A 22,473-nucleotide genomic window follows, 5' to 3' on the forward strand; every position below is an offset into this window, starting at 1 on the left:
TTTAACCCACTGAGCCACCCAGGCGCCCCTGTATAAGCATTTTTTAATCTACTAAAGACTTCCACAGTATTTCTTTAACTGGACCACTGACATCTTGATACTAGGTGAGTGTGTTTTCCCCATTTCTGAGACTTAGAAAGGTAAAGTGGTAAGTCCAATGGAATCCCAGCCAAACCCTCTCCAAGGCTTTCCATGGAATCACTGTGATGTACCAGGTTAAAAAGAAGAGCACAGTTCAACAGGCAGCAGGAGAAGGGAGGTCATTGCAGCAGACAAGGAGAGTCCCCCTCTATACATGACATGCTGGCTTGGCCATGAGCCCACATTCAGAGCTCCAAGGATCTGGGTCCACTTAGACAGACAGTACACGCAGGACAGTAGGGGCACAGCGAAGCCTAGCTGAAACTCCACCACTGCTATGAACTGAACAGCATGTGCCACTAATTCATATGTTGAAGCCCTAACTCCCACTGCGATGTATTTAGAGACGCGGCCCTTGGGAGGTAATCTGACAGGATTAGTGTCCTTATGCAGAGAAAGAGATACAGAGATTACTTGCTCTCTTTCCCTCCCCCCAACACACAGGAGATTCAATGGGAAAACCCAGAAAGATGGCAACTTGCAAGCCAAGTGGAAAGCCCAGCACTTGATCTTGGACTTCTAGCTCCAGAACCATGAAAAAATAAATGTTCGCTGTTTAAGCCACCCAGTCTTGCATTATGACAGCCCAAGAAGACTAACACAACCTCGGAGTTGGTGGCAGTGGATGGTATCTTCACTGTAAGTGAGTCATTTTTGTGATGGTTCTGAACCCACCCTTGGAGCCTGGGTGCTCCAAGGACTAACTTGGTCCCTTCTGGAACTGCTCACAAATGCCAGTCTCTTAGCTCTGCAATGTCTGCCAGCCCAGATATTCGTGCCCAGGAAGGTCTGAATCCTAAAGGATGCCCAACAGGATAAGGCCATGGGCCCTCTGATGAGAAAGCCCTAAATCTATCAGGCTGAACCTTGCTGCTGTGGTCCCATACTGTGTGCCCTTGGACAGAGAGTGCCTTGCTCTTGTCTCCAGAGCAGGGTCTGAGGGTTTCCTATTGACAAGGGAGGGCAGAGCAAGTCGAAAACACATTATACCCAGATCAGGCACTGCAGGGGCGGGGGCACCTCATGGATTCAACATCCTGTCTCAGTCCCTACCATTAAGAGCAATTTAAATTACATTTGGAGGAAAAGATAATAATATTTTCAGTCCCGGAGAGACGGTGATGGCTGTAACCAGGACAGAAGAATTGGAAAGAGGCAGACAGAGTAAGAGATATTTGGAGAAATGAATTATGGGGCCTTTCGGTTGATTTGTTGTGTACATGTGGAATAGGATGGGGTGTGTTGTGTTTGTGTGGTGTATTTGTGTCTACAGGGCATGTGTATATGGTTTGCATGTGTGGTATGTGTATATGCATCATATACATATATATATATATACATATAGAGAGCTATATGTGTATATGTGTACATGTGGTGTGTGTGTGTGTGTGTGGTGTATATGTATCTGTGATGTGTGTTATGTGGGATAGGTGTGTATGTGTGTCTGTGTGGTATGGTGTGTATGTGTGTGTTGTGTGTAATATGTGGCATATGTGGGAATGTGTGTATGCAGTGCATGTGTGATGTGTGATATATGGTGTATATTGTGTGAGGTATGTGGTATAGGGGTGTGTGGTTTGTATGTGGTATATGGTGTGTGTGGTGTGTGTGGTATGTGGTGTGTATGTGGTGTGTGGCATATGTGGTAAGTGTGTGTATGGTGTGTGTGTGTGGTGTGATATATGGTGTGCATATGTATGTGTGGTATGGTGTGTGTGTAGTGTGTTGTTTTGGGGAACGATGTGTTCATGATATGTGGGTGTGGTGTGTGATATATGGTGTGTAATGAGGGGTGTGTTTGTGGTATGTGGGGTATTGTGTATGTGTGGTATGTAGCATGGAGTGAGTGTGGTATGTGGTGTATGTGTGGGTCTATGATGTGTGTGTGTGTGTGTGTGTGTCCGTATGGTATACGTGTGTGTACTCTGTGTGGTATGTGTTGTGTTTGGGGCTTTGGTGTGTATGTGGGGTGTGTCTGTGTGGTGTGATATATGGTATAATGGTGTGTCTGTGGCATATGGGGTATGTAGTGTGTGTGGTATGTGGGGTGAAGAATGTGGGGTATGTGTGTGGTGTGTGATATATGGTGTGTGTATATTGTGTGTGTGTGTGTGTAGATGTGGGATATGTGTTGTGTATGGTATGTGGTATGGAGTGTTGTGGCATGTATGCGGGTGTTTGTGGTTATGGTGTATGCGGGTGGTATGTGTCTGTGCATGTCTGTGGTATGTGTGTGGTATATGTGATGTGCGCACTGTGGTGTGCATGTGTATGACATGCATATGGTTCATTTACGTGTGGCACATATGCACGACACACATGTGCATGTGCACACGACACGTGTGGTGTGTGGTACACACACGACCCATATATGTATGTGTCGTGTATGTGGTTTATGCATGTGTGTGGTGTATACACGGTGTGGGTGGTACATATACGTGTCTGTGGTGTGTGTGGTGTATACATGTGTGTATGTGTGGTGTGTGCATGTGTGCGGTATCTGTGTGCATGGTGTGTGGGGTCTATGATATGTGGGGCATGCATCTAGTCTGTGTGTGTGGCAGGAGGAGACAGGCAGAAGCAGTGGAAATAACAAGATTCTCTCCACTAGCACTAGGCTCCAGGCTCTGATCTAAAGGACTGCACATGGTAGCCATCTACCCTCACAACAATGGCCTCACTGTCCTCACTCCACAGTGAGGACACTGGGACACAGCAAGAGCCAGCCACGTGCGTGGTGCTACAATGGGCCAGGGGCCCACCTGCAGGCAGTGTGACCCAGCCAGAACATGATGTCCCCTGGACGAAAGCAATGTGCTTCTTCCCTACCAGCCTTCCAGGGCTGCACACAGACATGCGACCATGCATTCATTCACTCACTCAGTCGCTCCACCCACAAAAACAGCTGAGATCTAATCATATACTGGGGCAATGGGTATTTGGGTACATGGCACCTGCCTGGGGCCAGCTTTCCAGTAGGAGGAAGATAGGCCAAAAACCAAACAAAAGGAAAGAAACTCCAGTGACAACAGGAGCAATAAACACGCTTCGGGCGCAGACCGACAGATGAGCAGACGACTCTGGGAGATGCCGAGCAGAACACAGGGCAGGGACATGACGGCCACTTCAGAGAGGTGGCTGGGACTTCAGTGGTGAGAAGGACGGAGCCATAGCCCAAATGAGGAGCATGTCCCACCTGAGAGGCAGGATGTCTACAAGGACCAGCCTTCTGGGCAACAGAGACAATCAGTCCTCATCAACAACAGGGGGCTGGCTCATTGTGTCCCAGCATGAGGGCTATGGGGTGAGAAGAGTGGTCCTATCTTCCATGAGCTGGAGGGAGACATGGCAGGTGACTAATATCCTCAGAGGGGGGTGACAGCCACTCTGGGAACAAAAGGTCCTTGACAGCCTGACGACCAGGACAGAGGTGATCCACAGGAGGCAACATCTTGTGATGGGTTGTGAACAATGCTGGCGGGTGTCCGTAAGGAAGTGGGGTGGGAAAGGTCCAGCTCCATGGCTTTCAGAAGGAGAGGAATCATATGGACAAGGCTAGGGACTAACCACTGATGGCTGATGGCTGTGCAGAGCCCCCACCTCTCCTCCAAGGTCTGGAGGATATCTAGTCTGGACTTGTCACTTGTGTCTCAGGCCACAGCATACTGCGTTTCAGGGGGCCTAGAGGGCACCTGGGAAGTCTAACAGCGACTGATTGGGCTCATCACCCCCTTCCTTCTCACCCATCAACACAGACCAAGGAAATTTATCATGGGACCCTACCAGCTCCCCTTTCACATGTTCAAGGGGAAAATGCACATGGACTTCACTTGCTGGAGAAAGTATTCTAAAGAGGAACCAGAAGTGGATTTTCCCCCCCAATCTCAGCAAAGGTAGAGCTAGAGAAGTTCATGATTTAGAGGACTTCTGTGGGAATTCCTTTTATGAGTGTGTGTATCTCAGCTCAGGATAATAAAACCATCCTCCATTTACTTTACCCACACAATCCTGGACCCAGCCTGCCATCCACGCTTCACTTCTCCAATAAGCTGTCCTCAGGCTTTCTCATGCTAAGCCCTGGAGAAACCCACATGTAGGTTTGAGGCAAACATGCACATGGTCTGTTCAGAAAAGCAGGTGGGAAGGACTCGATCAAGGGCTGCACTTTGGGCTGTATATTGTGATGCTCAGAGGAAAGTTCAGGCCAAGATAGCAAAGATTCCAGACAAGAAAGGGATAGCAGAGCATAGGGGTAAGGACAATTCAAGAAGGGGTTAATAAAGGTCTCTTCCTAAAGGTGGGGGCAAAGGACCACTGAGACCCACATGGGAGAGTATAAAACCCCACAGACAGAGAGAGGCAGGAAAGAGCTACATGGACTATATGGGCCAAAATAGGTTGGAGCAGAGTGGTGACCTCAGGAAAGAAGGGAAGCGGGCAGGAACACCCCACCAAGCTCCTGCTGGACTTCACTCCTCTCCAACCCAGTGGAAAGCCAGAGACCACAGAGCCCACTGAGGAAGCCCATGGGGACAGTGGAGCAGAGGGAAGGCGGGTCTGAATCTGCAAAGGCAAACGCAAACCCTTGCCCAGACTCTGGCAGCGCAGGTATCGCTGAATGTCCTGTGATACGTCCCAGGAAGCTTGGAGCATGTACAATCCTGTACCCACCTGCATGCAACCAGCCCTCAATCTGGGAGTGACAAGAAGGGCTAGTGGGTTCGCACCAGGTCTCACACCCTCTCCAGATGCAGCTCCAAAGAGTCAATACTTATCAGCGACTTGCGCCTTCTACAACCTCCCATGTGGGTGGAGAGCACAGCAAGGCAGTCTGGCACACGGGCAGGATCGTGGGTAAATCTTCTCCTTCACTGTGCTGCTTTGCAAGTCCTGGCAGACTACCACTACACAATCACGACACATTTCATTAAAGGGGACACATGCACACGCTGGAGGTCAAGCTCTTTCCTCGAGATGAGGAAACTGGGCTCAGAGCCATAAGGTGGTCTGCCCAGGAGGCACAGCTGGGGGAGGGGGAAGCCAGTCACTCTCAGGGCTGCACGAGGAGGTCCCCGGTGAAAAGCTTCCCCTCCATGGGCTGGAGACAGATGTGAACAGGAAAGAGACCCCCTCAACCAGACCCTTTGCAGAATGTGCTCGTAGGAAAGAAGGTACCAGAAGGGTGCTGGGGCCACTATGACAGGGAGTTAAGAAGGGCCTTCTGGGATGTCCACATGGGCCCAGACCCTGTGGATGCTCCAGCCACTCTGGGAGGTGTGAGAAGGAGGGTTGCTGCCCAGGGACCTGGAGACACCTGAGGTAGGAATGAGTGTAGGTTTGTAGGCAGGATGTAGATCCCAGGAGATTCTCACACTTCTGGGGTGAGAAGCCTTGGTCAGGGGAGGTTATAAGCAGAAGGGTAAAAGGATTTGGCTCACGGTATTAAAAACCACTCTGGTAGCTGTGTGGAGTGGATGCAGAGAGCAGTCAGGAGGTTGGGTGGGCTCAGGATATGCTTTGAGGCTGAGCTTTGGTGAGGGACTAGGTGGAGTGCAAAGGAAAAGGATAGGCTGACTCTCTGGGGTCTGGGGCCCCAAGGGAGACCAGGAAATGCAATGGGAAAGTGAGACCTTGGGGAACAGGTTGTGCACCGACATGTGTGTTGGTGTTTGCATCCATGTGCCTGCACAAACGTGCAGCTCTGTAGCATGTGTGTGCATGTGTGAACATGCTTGTACATGCACACTGGGTGAGTGTGTGTGCAGACCTGTGTACCTTCCCCTGTGTGATGTGTTCACGTGTGTGTGTGTGAACACGTAAGAGGGTATGCTGTGGTTTATGTGCATGTGAGGGAGTGTGTTTTCTGCTCCTTTGAGGGAGTCAGGAAACCAGAATACAGTGTTGACATATAAAGGAAGGTGGGCACAGGGGATCAATCAGCCACAGATGTTCCCAAAGCTCATGGTCTTAGAAAGAAGAGGGCCCAGACCTGTGGGTCCGGCAGCTACCATGTGGGGTGCAGAAAGGCCAGGAAAGGGGAGTAGGCTGGGGCAGGGCAGCAGAACAAGTGGGGTGCTAAAGGGTCAGCTTCACTGTCACCAGTATCTAGACAACACGGCCCAGAAGAGACCTGAGAGGAGGAGCAGAGCAAGGATGAGGCAGCTGGTCCCACTAACTTGTGCTCCCAGTCTTTGAGGGACAAAGGGGGCACTGGCCTGGGTCCTTCTGAGATGGTCCTTTATCCATGCTCTCAACCCCAGGGCTGTACAACCCACTGACCTGGGGACCAGTAACAAAGGTACCCTGAGGGTGGGACCCCAGACTCAGTACAGCCTTAAGCTTCCCCGAGTTACCAGACTCAGTGCTCCATCAAACCAGAATGTTCCCACTGACCTTATCCCTGAGGAAGCCCATCTGTCTATGCCTTCAGGACTCCCCCTGGAGGCCCCTTACCCAGGACTCTGATCTGCAGAAATCGGGTGGTTACAGTGTCTGCTGGCGGAAGGCAATCCCTTCCAAAAGGCCATCCCAGGCGTCAGTTATTGTGAAGTAATCCGAATACAAGAGGGGCAGAATTTAAATTACAGACAATTTCAACTTATGATGGTTCAACTTATGATTTTTTTGACTTTTTTATGGTGCAAGTGCTGTATTCTGATCTTTGCCTGAGCGAGTGAAAATGCAGTACAATCCTCCGTTGTGATGGGCAATGGCAGCGGCCGAAGCTCCTGGAGAGCTGTGCCATCACTGGGATAAACAACCGTCAGCCTTACAACCATTCCATCCCCTACAACCATTCTGTTCTTCACTCCCAGTACAGTGATCGATAAATTCCGTGAGATATTCAACACCTTATTATAAAATAGGCTTTGTGTTAGATGATTTTGCCCAACTGTGGGCTAACGTACGTGTTTGGAGCCCACCCAGGTGAGCTACACTGAGCTATGATGGTCCACTGCTTGCGGTAGCCGATGCATCTCATCTCAGCTGAGGCTCTTTCCAACCCACGATATGTTTACTAACAATAACCCGATCATAAGTCGAGGAAGATCTGCGCTCTCCCTCCTTGGCAGGTGCCCTTCCTAAAAGAGAGATGAAAACAGCCTTGGGGGAGACTTGAGTGACATGAATAACAGCCCCCAAGGAAATGCAAGACCCGAAGCCATTTTATGGGCTGATGAAAAGAGCCAGATTTCTCTCCTTCATGCCTGAACAAATTCCAGAAGAACTGCCTCATCAAAGGCATCAAGAACTCCCGCACCACGGGGATGGCTGAGATGAAAGGCATCCAAGAGGAAGAACAGCCGGACCAGCGGCCACGGAGCCCCCTCCCCTGCTCCCACGCCCGGCTGTCTCCAACCATATCACCCTTTACTGTGGCACTGTGTGGGCGATCAGCCACACGTGTGAAGGCTGGATTTGTCAACTGTGGGGCAGGCTTCGCCAGTGTGAGCCACAGCATTGTCATGGATGATGAGGCTCAGCTCCCTCCGCAAGGCATGGGGCCCTGAGCCCCACAGCAACCACCTTAGTGACCTCACCACTGGTCCTCAGCACTCTGGGCTTTAACCTGCAAGTAGTAGCCTCCTCTAAAATGTAGGCATTTAGCTGACACTTCCATAGGCCACAAAACGCAATACACACACGGGTATAAGGCCTTGACACATCCCTAGGGCAAACTTAAGACCCTACACCCTGGGCCTCAAGGCTGGAACCTAAGGGACCACTTTTAGAACTTGACCCTGAACCAAGAGAAAGTGGAAGAACACATCTGGTGCAATGCTTCTCAAATACTGGGGAGCAACGGCATTACGTGTGGTGTGTTCTCCATGCAGATTCCCAGGTCCCATGCCGAGAGGGTCCCATTGTGCAGGTGATGGTGCAGGCCAGGGATGGTGCAGGTCTCCATTTGAGTAAACAATTTCTTTACTGCAGGCCTTCTCAGAGCCTTTGGTATGCTAATGATCAGTGTATATCTTTAAAACCAAATGAGAGCATCTAACATTTCCCAAATTTATTAGATCAAGGAATCTTACTTATTTTTCAATGGAACATATTTTAGCATCATGAAACAAAAATGGGGGAAATCTCTAGTTTCACCATTTCACAGAGCTTTCTAGCTTCCAAAATTCTTCTGTGAACATAGACATCCTGGTATTTCCATGTCCAGTTCTTGCCTCTGCAGTCGAGAGGCTGCATTCCTGTTTTTTTGAGAATGACTGAAAAGATTCCTTACTGGCAAATCCAGAAATCCACCAGAGGAATGATCATATTGCCTTGATTTTAAGACATAGGATCAATCTGATAACAGCTTGTAAAGGAAAAAAAAAAAAAAAAGCAGTGAGACTATCAATCCCAGCTAATACCCTGGTGGCACATTTCTTGCTCCTGGTACACAGTCACTGCAGGCCAGCTGGGGCTGTGCCCCAGAATCCCCTACTCTGAGCTGCAGGCTGGTGGGGCAGACAACCCAAACATTACCCATGACCATGCAGACAGAAGGAGAGCTCTAAAGGATTACACTCCAGCAATTAAGTATCCCAACCCAGAAGTGACACCTGTCACTCCAGCTGACAACTCATGGGGCAGCATAGGCCCCTGGGCAGCCCTGCCGATACACTGAGATGCTTATTAATTGACAAAGACAAAGAGCTGGAAAGGCAGCCAACAACAACCCTGGGAGACAAGCCTGCTGCAACCATTGTCTGACACAACCAAACTCCAGCAATAGGAAGATGTAAAGAAGGACCCTAACTTTTAAGAAAATGGTATTTTAAAGGTATGCTGAAGTTCTAACCAAGCTTACTGAGTGGTTCATGTCTGCCCAGGTATGAATCCATGCACATACTGGCCAAGTGTCTCTCTGTTATACAACAGCACGGGGTGCCTTGTCAAGGCTGGAATGAACCTCCACATCCTCTAAGCCACCTGCCCTGACTCTCGATGGGAGCTGCAAAGGAGGCAGCTGGCTTTTCTCAGCATTTGTTCCTAGTCCCTTACTGAGCCATGCCCAAGAACTCGGAGCCCTCCTGTTGGCCCTGCCCAGGGCCCCCCGTAGGACATACCTATGTGTGCCATTGTCTAAATCCATGCAATGTGGACATGTCTCTCCAAATGCCCTGTGCCAGGACATCTGTGACACTGTGGCAGTGGGGAGCAGTTCTTCACAGGCATCAGATTCTAGCAGGTAGAAACAACATGCCTGAGTAGGGAGCACCTTGCTACAGGAGCCAGGACTCCCTTCAGCTCCTCGGCCCCAAATCTGGGTGACCCCTCACATCTGTCCTCCATCTAATCATCACGGCCATCCCTCAACGGCATCAGGGTGACGCACAATCACCCTCTCTTACAGATGAACAAAACCATCTATTCAGCAAGGAACTAGCTGAAGGTCACTTGGCTAATGTGCACCCAAGGACACTGAGGATCTAAGGCTTCTGGCCCCTCTGCCACTGGTCTTCCCCCATGGCCCCTAAGAAGATGGTGCATTCTATGGGAGCTCATTTTGAGAAGATCCTCAGAAACCAGTCTGTACTGGAAGGAACCTAGTTGGATTCATTCAGGAAACAGAACACCAGGACATGAAGAAATAGGGAGAGAGGCTGAGGTCCTCTCCCACTGGGAAAAGGGACAGCACACCGTCCCCCGACTCCTATAGGCAGCTGTTCATCAGCGGTATCGTGATGTGCAATCCATAAGAATAATGAACCGGCAGCTTCCTGAGGGACTGAGCAGGCTCCTTCTCCCTGCCCAAAGGACCAGGGCTTCTTGGCGGAGAAGTGGAGCTCCCCCATTTCTAGCCCACAGGCAGGCGGCACCTGATGCCGCTAGCCCTGCTCCTCCTCCTGGCAATGGTGACTGACCAGGGGTGGCACATATCCCGAGTGGGCCCCCACAGGCCTCCTTGCTGAGGCAAAGACACTGCTTTGTGCACTCAGCTACTGTCCTCCCTCAGATCAGAAGATTATGAGTGACATGCATCCAAGTGTACTCGTTGAATTACTGTAAGGTAACGTTCAGGCTTGGGTGGTGGGTCCAGATGCAGACATATGCCTTTTTTGTTCTACACAAAGAAGATCTTTTATCTTTCCTTGTAAGGCCAGAAAAGAGAAGAAAAAAAAAAAAAGCCATCTCAATCACGATGCCATTTGTTTTGTGTGTTTTTGTCTGTTTTACTTAGCCGATCCGATTATATTAAAGAAAATTATTTTAAAGCTTGGAATCATGTGCTAAATGTACACTGAGATGCTTATTACTTGAAGGAATCCTAGAGTAAATCCTTTGGCAAGCAAATATCCAGCAGAACTTGATTTATATATTAGATTTATAACTGACAAGTGCTTTTTTTAAACAATGAAGCCTATAAATGAGATAGGAAAAATCAAAACGGTACACATCTACTGAGGCAGGTGCTGAGAGAGGGGAGGGTCCACGCGGGTGGAAATGAGGCCCGGGCCTTCGGGGAGTCACGGTGGGCGATGGCCAACAGGGTCCGCCCACCCAGCTGCTCTCAGGAGGGACGCTTCAGAGGGGACCTGAACCTGAACAGCAGGAAGGCATCTGTCGTGTGAGAACACATTTAAAAAGACAGACTAATAAACAAACAAAAACCCCCCAAACACTGCCCTCAACTAGCTCAGCTCAGCCTGACAAGAGAACCGCAGAATCATCTTCTCAGAACTCAACTCAGAATAAAGTAAGGAAGTGATGCAGCTTCTGGGAATGTTTCTGGACTGCGGCTGGGAACATCCTTGCTTCTGTCCGGGAGTAGGGTCTCCCCGGGTCCCCAGGAGGGTGGTTTTTCCAAGCCCAGTCTATCTCAAGGTCACTCAGGTTGTTGTCCAGCACTTTACTATCCAATTTAAGTCATTACCTTTCCTCCTCTTTGTATTCAGACCGTTCTAACTCATTTCCCCATCACCCACAGCTCACCAGCGAGATTTTGTTAGAAGTCTGGAGAACTTTTCTGTTGTCAGGATTAATAAAAGAATTGAATTCTAAGGAAGGCAGTTCCCATTTCACAAATGAGAAATCAAACACCGGGAGATAAGGTGAATTTTAGTCACATTTTTTCTGTTGTGTCGTGCTCTATCCAGAAACTCAATATAATTTACTCAGTAGACTGAATTCTATACAATGAATGTCTTTCCTTTGCTGATCTATGAAAAACCCAGGGTTTTTGTTCTTCTGTGGGCCCCACGAGTCAGGACACATGAGTAGTTTCTGAAAGCCTGCACTTGGCTCTGATGGCAACCTGCATTTTCTGGGATTTTTGGTAAGTCCTGCCCACAGCTAACAAGACAGTGCACTGCCCTACCTTCTCGTTGAGGGGTGAGTGGAACCACCACCCACTTGCCAAGCCACACCCCCGGCCTGGGCTACCAAGGGTACTGCCTTATTCACATTAAGCTCTCACCCACCTGGCAAGCCAGCGCCTGCCAGCGAATCTGTAAGTCTAGGCTATAAATTTATCCTTAGAAAATAAAAAGAAAACAAGTATGAAGAAAAGACTATGTTTGCTGCATTTCTGTTTATAAGGAGAAAAATGAAAGCTAACATTTTATTTATCTATTTATTTATTTATTTTTAAAGATTTTATTTATTTGAGAGAGAGAACAAGAGCTAGCATGAGTTGGGGGAGGGGCAGATGGTGAAGTAGACTCCCCCGCTGGGCAGGAAGCCCATCTTGGGGCTCCATCCCAGGACCCCAGGATCATGACCTGAGCCTAAAGGCAGACACTTAACCGACTGAGCCACCCAGGCATCCCAAAAGCTAATATTTTATTTTATTTTTTTAATTATTTAAAAAAATTTAATTTTTTAAAATTAAATTTTAATTTATTAAATTTTAATTAAAAATTTAATTTATTAAATTTTAATTATTTAAAAAATTTTTATTTATTTATTTGACAGAAAGAAACACAGCGCGAGAAAGGGAACACAAGCAGGGGGAGTGGGAGAGGGAGAAGCCCCGATGTAGGGCTCGATCCCAGGACCTTGGGATCATGACCTGAGCGGAAGGCAGACGGAAAGCTAACATTTGAAACAAGAGGATGTTGTGGTTGTCCCTGGTGAGGCTAACCAAGCATGTCTGGCTTCCTTCCTTCTGAGTGACTGGTGACCACAGCTTCCCCACCCCTGGGCATAAGGCCAATGGCTTTGCTCAGGCTGATGAAGAGGGCAGGCAGAGGTGCTGTGCTGCTTTCTGGTTGTACTCTTTCCCTCCGCCACCTGCTATGTTTTGTGGAGGGACGGTTCCATCAGTCTGCAGCCCAGGGGCCCCAGCTGACTGAGACAGAATGGGAATAGGAATAAGAAACAAACTTTTGTAAGCCACTGAGATTTTGAAGTTGTGGACTATTAAAGCATAAAAAGAATTTATGATGATTGATACAGAAACGGTATCTACTCATGGGCTGCTTTTGTAACACATATTAATTTATGTAGATATAGCCTCAGGGATTGGGCAGAGAGTAGTAAGGACACTTTTTTCTGAGTTGGGAAAATGGTGAATGAGTCATTAAAACAATTTCCAATGAACACCTGGAGGGCAGATCCTGCACTTAATAAGGGGTACAAGGCAGAATGTCATTCGTGTGTTGCGGGGGCAGTCACTGTTGGCTAGGTTGGGTGATACAAGAAAGAGGTGAGCTCAGAAAGGAACTGGCTGATTTGCAAACAGTAATGAGAGGAAACAGAAGCCATAAATTCAGGGATCCACCAAGTGGGAAGATGAAACAACTTCTAATTTTCAAAATAAGAGATAAAACCAAGGATTTCAGCTACAGAACTAAATTTTAGAAACAAGAATCTAATTAAATGAGGGTTCTCACTCTATTGTTATAAATCATGGGCAGATTCAAAATCTAGCAATATTTTTTAGCTAGAATAACGGCTTAGAGGAAAAAATAAAACCTAAAAACTAGGGGCGCCTGGGTGGTTCAGTGGGTTAAAACCTCTGCCTTCGGCTCAGGTCATGATCCCAGCGTCCTGGGATTGAGCCCCGCATCGGGCTCTCTGTTCTGTGGGGAGCCTGCTTCCTCCTCTCTCTCTGCCTGCCTCTCTGCCTAGTTGTGATTTCTCTCTGTCAAATAAATAAAATATTAAAAAAAAAAAAAAACCTAAAAACTAAGGGTAAGAATCCTGTGGAAGCCTGATAGGCCAAAGGAAGCTGCCAATAAGCTGAGTCTTAGAAAGATGTAAGTACTATTTTTACAAACTTCTATAAGTCTAACATTATCTGAAAACAAAAAGTGAAGAAAAAAAAACCCAAAACCATAAACCTCAAAATGATGATACAAATCCGTATCTATTAGCTCACAAGGATATTTAGCAAATGTTCAGGGAAAAGGAAAATATGACTAGCCTGATCCATACCTTTGTACAGCAATAAATAAATAAAATCATTCCAAATAGACACCAATAGTAGTTGTTTGGGAGACTGGAATCTGGTGATTTCAATTTATTTTCTTTTGTTTATTTGTGAAGTCTTTCATGGGCATGATTCAAAAAGAATTTTTAAAGATTTCATTTATTTATTTTAGAAAGATAGCGTGCATGCCAGCACTCTAGAGGGGGGAGGGGTGAGAAGGAGAGGGAGAGAGAGAGAAGCAGACTTCCCACTGAGCGGAAAGCCACGATGCAGGGCTCCATCTCATGACCCCAAGACCATGACTTGAGCCAAAGTCGAGTCAGATGCTCAACTGACGGAGCCACCCAGGTGCCCCCATAATTCAAAAATTTCATTTTCATTTAAAGCTATATTACTTATACAGTATATATAAGTATGTATATAATATGTGTATTATACACACTGCGATTATTAAGATGACAATCACAGTATTTATGGTTTTGTGATTGTCAGATACCCACGTTTTAAATATCTGTTCCTTCCTCTTTACCTCAATGCCATGAAGTAGGTACCATTCACATGGCAGACGATGGAACCTGCTCTGAGTGTCAGACACAAAGGTTCATTATGGAAAGCTCACTCCCATCTCGCTGCACCCTCATTCTGGTTATTTGCTTCTGGTGGCCACCCCTGAATATATAATATTGGAGGCAGTGACAATGGAATGTTAATGATAATACAATACAGACAGAACAATTCTCAGGCAAGCAGGCAATCGACCTGATTGCCTGTCAATTAAAGATCCTTCTCATTCTTGGTTTTATCTGCAGGTTCCTTGAGGTTAAGTTCATTACTCAATTATTTTTTGAGCTTTGACATATGCACTAAATCTTGCCATTCTCCCAGGAGCACCGTGACCCCGACGCGGCCATTACCACCAGCATGTACGGTGCGCCAGGCTCTGTGTTAGATGACTCACATGTAGTTATTCATTTTCCTCCTAATACCACTTCCTGAGGCAGACACTAGTGTGATCTTCATGTGCGGGCACCACTCTTCTCTCTACTCCGCGCTCTGCCGCCCTGCTTTGCCAGGTAATGGTATGCGAACCTCATGGTAACCATGTTCTTACACCAGGATCCAACTCTGGGACCAGGGAGGGGTGGACCCCCCAAAACTGGATCAGGGTCCTTTCCCAGGAATTTGGAATCAAGATTTGATGCAGATTCTTTTTATGTTGTAAATTCTTAAAAACGTTTAACTGAGCATTCAGATACAATTCACTGACTGTACGGTTTACCTATTTAATGTCACAATGCAGTGAGTTTTAGTATATTCAGAGACGTGCAACCATCACTGCAATCTTATTCTGGAACATTTTCATTCCCTCAAAAGAAACTCTGTACCTACTGGCAACCACTTGCCATCCTCTCTGAGTTCCCCAGCTCTAGACAACCACTAATCTACTTTCTGCCTCTATAAATTTACATGTTCTGGACATTTCATAAAAATAGAATCAAAATATGTGGTCTTTTGTGACTGGCTTCTCTTACTTAGCATAATGTCTTCAAGGGTCATTCCTGCTGTAGCACATACCAGTTCTTCCATTTTTTTCATTGCTACATACGATTTGGCCATACATCACAATATACAGTATCCCACGATAGGCTCTATCTTATTTATCCACCCATCAATGGATATTTGGGTTGGTTCTACTTTTTGGTTATTATAAAAAGCACTAATGAATAATCATGTAGAAGTTTCTGGGGGGACATAAGTTTTTAATTCTCTTCAGCATATACCTAGGAGTGGAACTGCTGGGTCATATGGAAGTGCTACATTTAACTTTTGAGGAACTGCCAAACTGGTTTCCAAAGAGGCTGTGCCATTATATACTCCTACCAGCAATGTGCAATGGTTCCAATTTCTCCACCTCCTCACCAACACCTGTTTCTCTTGTTTTGTTTTGTTTTGTTTGTTTGTTTGCTTGCTTGCTTGCATTTTTGGTTCTAGACATCCTGGGGGGTATGAATTGGTATCTCACTGTGGTTTTGTTTCGCACTTCCCTGATGATGGATATGTTCAGCATCTTTTCATGTCCTTGTTGCTCATTTGAACATCTTCTCTGGAGAAATGCTTATCTTAATTTTTTGTCTATTTTTTTATTGGGCTCTTATTTGTATTTTTTTTTTTTTTTTAAGAGAGAGAAAGAGAGCACATGAGCAGGAGGGACAGAGAGAAAGTGTCCATGCTCAGTGTGGAACCTGATGGGGGGACTCACCTCACAACCCTAAAATCATGAGCTGATCTGAAATCAAGAGTCGGTTGCTTAACCGACTGAGCCACTCAGGTGCCCCTATTTGTCTTTTTATAACTGAGTTGGAAACATTCTTTATATATTCTGGATAGAAGTCCTTCACCAGATATGATTTTGCAAATATTTTCTCCCATCTTGCCTCTTTGAAAGTATTGTTTGTGGTATAAAGGTTTTAATTCTCATGTGGTCCAGTTTATTTATTTATTTATTTATTTATTTTACTTTAGTTGCTACTGGTGTGGGAGTCACAGGTCATAGCTCTCTGAATTGAGGGAGCCGCAGGGGGCCCTGTGCTCCCTGTGTGAATGTGGAGACTTGGGAGGAAGCCAGCCAGCAACTTGGGAGGAAGCCAGCCTAGCGTGGAGAGAGAATGACAGACACACAACAGGAAAAGGAACTGTCAGGGAGACACAGGCTTGGGCTCCTCACGGCGCTGACTTCTTGAGCCAGCACGTCCTGAGTCCCAGCCGAATCTGAATAGGATTCCTCAGGATTCCAAGGACCTGCTTTCCAGTGCTATCCAGTTTCAGGTATTTTCTGGCCAAAGGACAAAGAAGCAACAACAACAACAAGGAAAACAAGAAATCGGACTAGTGTACCCTGTTTAGAGGAGAGAAAAAAGAGGCTCTGAGAGGGTCAGGTCACAAAGCAGGTGCTATCTAGAGGTTGGGATTCAAACGCTGGCTCAGGCCCCAGCCTGGCTTCCCAGCCTCTCTGTGGGCAGTGAATGAGCATCACAAACAAGCAGACAAGCTTCTCTTCACTTGCAAAAGATTCACAGAAAACTTCGTTTAAACAGCACACTGTGTCAGTTGTCTGAACGTTATTACACAATAAGGATCGAGAACCAAAGGGTCAGGGGAGACTTCATCCTAAATCCAGGAGGCCAGTGGCCTTTATAAGAGCAGCGTTCGTGGGGCGCCTGGGTGGCTCAGTGGGTTAAGCCTCTGCCTTCGGCTCAGGTCGTGATCTCAGGGTCCTGGGATCGAGCCCCACATCGGGCTTTCTGCTCAGCAGGGAGCCTGCTTCCCCCTTTCTCTCTGTCTGCTTCTCTGCCTACTTGTGATCTCTGTCTGTCAAATAAATAAATAAAATCTTAAAAAAAAAAAAAAAGAGCAGCTCCCATGCCCTGCTGGCCAGGTCAATCCAATCGCTCAGAAAGGAAAACAGGCCATCAGGACCGAGGGGACAAATCCTGGGGACAATGCAGTCACACACGTGTCCAGGAAATGCACAGTTGCAGATAGAGATCAAGGTAGTTGGCAAGACTCAGGCCCCAATGGAAGCCACCAAAATCTCCACAAACCATAGCTAGTCATGACAAAATGCAATTTTATAGATTTTCTGTATGGAAACTCTGAAATACCTATTGTTTCGTATATAAACTAAAGAGAGGGAAATGGGGCAAAATTCTCCATCAGTGGGATATAGATTTCATATTGAAAAACACTGGTTCAAAGGACGTTCCAGCCTGTGTTTCAAAGACAAAAATAACTTGTACACAGAATACTATTCCTGGGGCTTCTCCCCACCACCTCTGTCAGTGACCTCCCGCTAATCTTACTAAACTGGGCGTCTAGGGTGGAGACCATTTTTGCCCCCCTCTGTTACGGGGTTTAGACTCAGAGCATTCCACATATAACCAGTAAATCATGGCCAACTTAAACAAAATAATGAATCTGTATATTTGTCAAAATGCAAATTTCCACCAAGCAGAGAAGATACATTTATTTTAAAGGAACTAAAATGGGTGCCTGGGTGGCACTTAACATTGGTTAAGTGACTGACTTCAGCTCAGGTCATGATCCTGGAGTCCCAGGATCAAGTCCTGCATTGGGCTCCCTGCTCAGCGGGGAGTCTACTTCTCCCTCTGACACTCTCCCCTCTCGTGCTCTCTCTCTCATTCTCTATCAAATAAATAAAATCTTTAAAAAAAGTACTTAACTCTAAAAAGAAAAAGAATTTTAAAAAACGGAACTAAGATGACTCATTACCCTGTTTTCAAGAGTCATCCTATTGATGACTGAGGTTTCAATATCCATAGGCCAAAGAAGAGGTGAGCATGAAGTTAGCAAAGGTGTTGCTTCCAGAAGGTCCTCCTGAGCCTGACAGAAAATATCTCAACTTACTGTTTTCTCAAATAAATACAGATGAGGATCTTGGCCATGAATTTAATTTCTCTGACTGCACATGTGTCTTGGAACCTAAATGTCTTAGAAGACAAATGCACGTGGTTCATCAGAGGATGACAGAATATCGAACTGTCTGGTTTCATGGGCCGTTATTAGAAGCCTATATTACATGCTGTAAAATGTTTCCAAAAGGCAACCTACTCTAAAAATATTAAACTTTAGGGGCACTTGGGTGGCTCGTTGGTTGGGTGTCTGCCTTCGGCTCGGGTCATGATCCTGGGGTCCTGGGACCAAGCCCCAAGTTGAGCTCCCTGCTCAGTGGGGAGTCTGCTTCTCCCTCTGCCTCTCCCCCACTGACACTTGCTTACTCTCTGTCAAATAAATAATTTTTTTTTTAAGATTTTATTTATTTGTCAGAGAGAGAGAGAGAGAAAGAACGAGCACAGGCAGACAGAGTGGCACAGGGAGAAGCAGGCTCCTCGCAGAGCAAGGAGCCCGATGTGGGACTCGATCCCAGGACGCTGGGATCATGACCTGAGCCGAAGGCAGCTGCTTAACCTACTGAGCCACCCAGGCGTCCCATAAATAAAACCTTTTAAAAACAGATTAAACCGTACATAAAAAAGCTAATGCCACAAACTGTGATATGTCATTAATCTGACATTCTCAAAGAATTCATTCATTCATTCATTCATTCATTCATTCATCTAGCTTTACATATTCATTGAGCATCTTCCAGACAGTCTTAAAAGATTAAAAGCTGGATAGGCAAAACCGAAGACACAGTCCAAGGCATGAAGAGTATGGCAGGGACAAGATTATGCAGTAGTTTGACCATCTTTTGGAGTACCAGCAAAACAAGGCACCAAAACAAGGCCTTTGTTCTCTTTCTGGAACAGGCCTCTTCCTGCTCTGGACAGTGCCCTGTGCTCCCTGGCTGGGCTGCCTCCGGCTCAGCATCTGGATCTTACCGAAACATCTCGCAGAGGGGCCTGCCTTAGCCACATCTCACCTCTGATTCTCCATCACTTCACCGGCTTCATTTCCATAGCAACATTCCTCACCTGTTCATGAATGCTAGTTTGCCAGTTATATCCAATCCCCGACGGCACACACAGCATCTGGTAAATAGTAACGACCAAGAAAATAAATAGATAAATAAAATTCAGAAAAGGGGGGAAATGTGACAGCATAACAAAGAATTCATGAAGTTCAGAGAAATGTTTCTTCACTGTGAGAGATGGCTTTCTAAAAGGTTGTTCTAAGGGGAAAAAAATACAATGAAACTCTAAGTGAAGAGCCCTCATTTTTTAAAACATTTTCAACTCAGTGATTATTGATTCTTCGGCTGAGAAGGAGGACACGAGACAAACCGTAAGAGACTCTTAATCTCCGGAAACAAACTGAAGGCTGCTGGAGGGGAGAGGGTGGGAAGGATAGGGTGTCTGGGTGATGCTCTTTGTGGAGGGTATGTGCTATGGTGAGTGCTGTGAATTGTGTGAGATTGATGATTCACAGACCTGTACCCCTGAAGCAAATAATACATTACACATTGATAAAAAAATAAATAAAATTTAAAAAAAAAGAAAGAGGACATGATACACTTGCATGGCTCCTCCCTTCTCCCACCCAATGATTTTCCTAGGGCATCTTTCCATTTGTAAGGTTTACATCATTTATATTATGTGCTGCCAAAAATTCACATGGATGGCCAATCTTCCTTTTTTTTTTTTTTTAACAAAGAATTTATTTATTTATTTGACAAAGAGAGAGATCACAAGTAGGCAGAGACACAGTCAGAGAGAGAGGGGGAAGCAGGCTCCCCACTGAGCAGAGAGCCCAATGCGGGGCTCAATCCCAGGACCCTGAGATCATGACCTGAGCTGAAGGCAGAGGCTTAAACCACTGAGCCACCCAGGTGCCCCCAATCTTCCTTTTTTTTAATATTTAAACAGAGTTCAGGTTCACCACTCATCTTATACCAAGCTCTGTACTTTTATTCACTTCTATTTTGGCTGGATTTCGACGTTCAATAGTTTTATTCAGAACCCCTAATCAAAAGGGCTCACAGCAGCTAAGCGCTCTGATTTCTGGCGTGCTTGAGAATATCTGTCCATTGTCTCTGTCTTTATACTTACAGCAATTTGGCTAAATAAGAAATTATTGGGACATCCTTTGTTCCACGCAGGATCCCTCAGTATCCTTTCAGAAAGTGTAGCTTGGTAGAGGAAGAACCTGAGTTCCATCCCGCTATGTCCCCTACCTTTTCTGCCTCAGTGACAAGTGAGGAGCACCAAGGAAATCAAGAAAGTCACTATGACTCACTCTCAGTCATTCCTTTGTTTTTCTTTCCTCATTTTTTCAGTATTCCTTATTTTCCCCACTCTCCCAGCCCCTGGCCACCACTTCTCTACTCTCTCTCTCTCTCTTTTTTTTAAAGATTTTATTTATTTATTTGACAAAGAGAGAGTGAGAGAACCCAAACAGGGGGAGCAGCAGTGGGAGAGGAAGAAGCAGGCTCCCCACTGAGCAGGAAGCCTCATGCAGGGCTTGATCCCAGGACCCTAAGATCATGACCTGAGCGGAAGGCAGACCTATGTATCACATCTTCTTTAACTATTCATCTGTTGACAAATACTTAGGTTGTTTCCACATCTAGGCTACTGTGAATAATGCTGTGATGAACATGGGAGTACAGATAGCTCCTCAAGATCCTGTTTTCATTTCCTTTGCATATAAACCCAGAAGTGGGATTGCTGAATCCTAGTTCTATTTTTAATTTTTTGAGGAACCTCCATACTGTTTTCCATAGTGGCTACACCAATTTACATTTCTACCTAGAGTACACAAGGGTTTCTCCACATCTTTGCCAACACTTATCTCTGGTGTCTTTAATAGTAGTCATTCTAATGGGTGTGATGTGGTATCTCATTGTGGTTTTTGATTCGCATTTCTCTGAGGATTAGTGACGTTGAACTCCTTTTCATGTAGCTGCTATTTGTCTGTCTTCTTCAGAAAAATGTCTTTTTGGTTCTTCTGTCCATTTTTTAATTGGTTCTTTGTTTTGTGCTATTGATTTGTGTGCATTATATATTTTGGATATTAACCCCTCATCAGATATATGATTTGCAAATGTTTTTTTCCCATTCCATAGATTGCCTTTGCATTTCCTTTTTTAAAAGATTTTATTTAGTTTTTTTGAGAGAGCGAGTGCGAGCTCGTGCGAGTGCAGAGCAGGAGAGGGGCAGAGGGAGAAGCAGGCTACCCCCTGACCTGGGAGCCCCACCAGGGCCCTGAGATCATGCATGACCTGAATTGAAATCGAACACTTAGACGATGGAGCCACCCAGACGCCCTGCCTGTACATTTTCTTAATGGTATCCTTTGCTGTGCAGAAGTTTTTAGTTGGATAGAGTCCTACTTGTTTATTTTTCTTTTATTGTTTTCACTTTTGGTGTCAAATCCAAAAAGCCACTGCGAAGACCAGTGTCAAGGAGTTTATACCTTACGTTTTCTTCCAGGAGTTTTACGGTTTTTCGGTCTTAACATTCAAATTTAAAATCTACTTTGAGTTGGATTTTGTATATGCTGTATAAGATAGGAGTCCAGTTTTGGTCATTGTTTTTAAGGCATACCTAAATGCCTTAAGTCCTTGTGAAAAACAGAGTCAAGTCTGGCCTGAATATTTACACAGTTTTCTCTTACCATATACTTAGCTTTTCCTCCTCTTTTCTAAAACTCTATGTTAGGAAATCAAATTATGGTGATACTGGGTTCCTTTTGTGTAGTTTCCTGAGGCTGTCTTCGCTGATTGTTTTTTTCAATGAGGCTTCCTGTTTTGTGGTTTCTGAATTAGTCTTTGTGTCCATATCATTTCTACTTTTTTCTTGCCTGCTTACTTTGGCTGTGCATTCTGCCAGCTTTGGCCTTGATTTCCTCTGTCTCACTCACTCCTCTGAATTGTCTATGCTCAAATTATGCCTCAGAGATCACATCAGCATTTTCTTCGAGCATCTGAGAACTTACTTTTCTAAACTCCGGAGCTGGTCTCTGAGCCATCTTCATTTTTCTTCAGACTTTTGTCATATTTTTCTTTTATTTCTTTATCTTTCAGGTTTTTCAGTATGCTAGCTCTTATTTATTTATTTACTTATTATATTTTTCTTCAAGTATGATTAGCACACAGTGTTATATCAGCTTCAGGGGTACATTATAATGATCCAACAGTTCTACATATTTCTCAGTGCTCATCAAGATAAATGTGCTCTTGATCCCCTTATAGCTAGTTCTTTCATAGTCCTTCGTCATCTCAGAATGAAATCCGCTATTCATTGAGAGGTATAGTGCAGAGTAAACAGGGGGGGGGGTGACGATGAGAAACTAGAAGGCCTTGATTCAAATTTGTCTGGCGTATTTTCTCACCTATCTGTACCTTCTCCTGTCCTGGGAACCTGTCTCCTTGAGTTTTCAGACTGCCAGGGTAGGGCTGGATAAAAACAAAGCATTTATTGCCAGGTGCCCTCTGGGTGGAG

General features: G+C 45.7%; 1 protein-coding gene across 1 annotated transcript in view; it reads right to left on the bottom strand.

The window, feature by feature from the left end:
• The window catches only part of OTUD7A (OTU deubiquitinase 7A), a 387,396-nt gene that overhangs the window by 323,583 nt on the left and 41,340 nt on the right, over positions 1–22,473 (bottom strand). The window lies entirely within an intron of this gene.

Source organism: Meles meles, chromosome 6 (genome assembly GCF_922984935.1).
Source record: "Meles meles chromosome 6, mMelMel3.1 paternal haplotype, whole genome shotgun sequence".
Taxonomy (NCBI): domain Eukaryota; kingdom Metazoa; phylum Chordata; class Mammalia; order Carnivora; family Mustelidae; genus Meles; species Meles meles.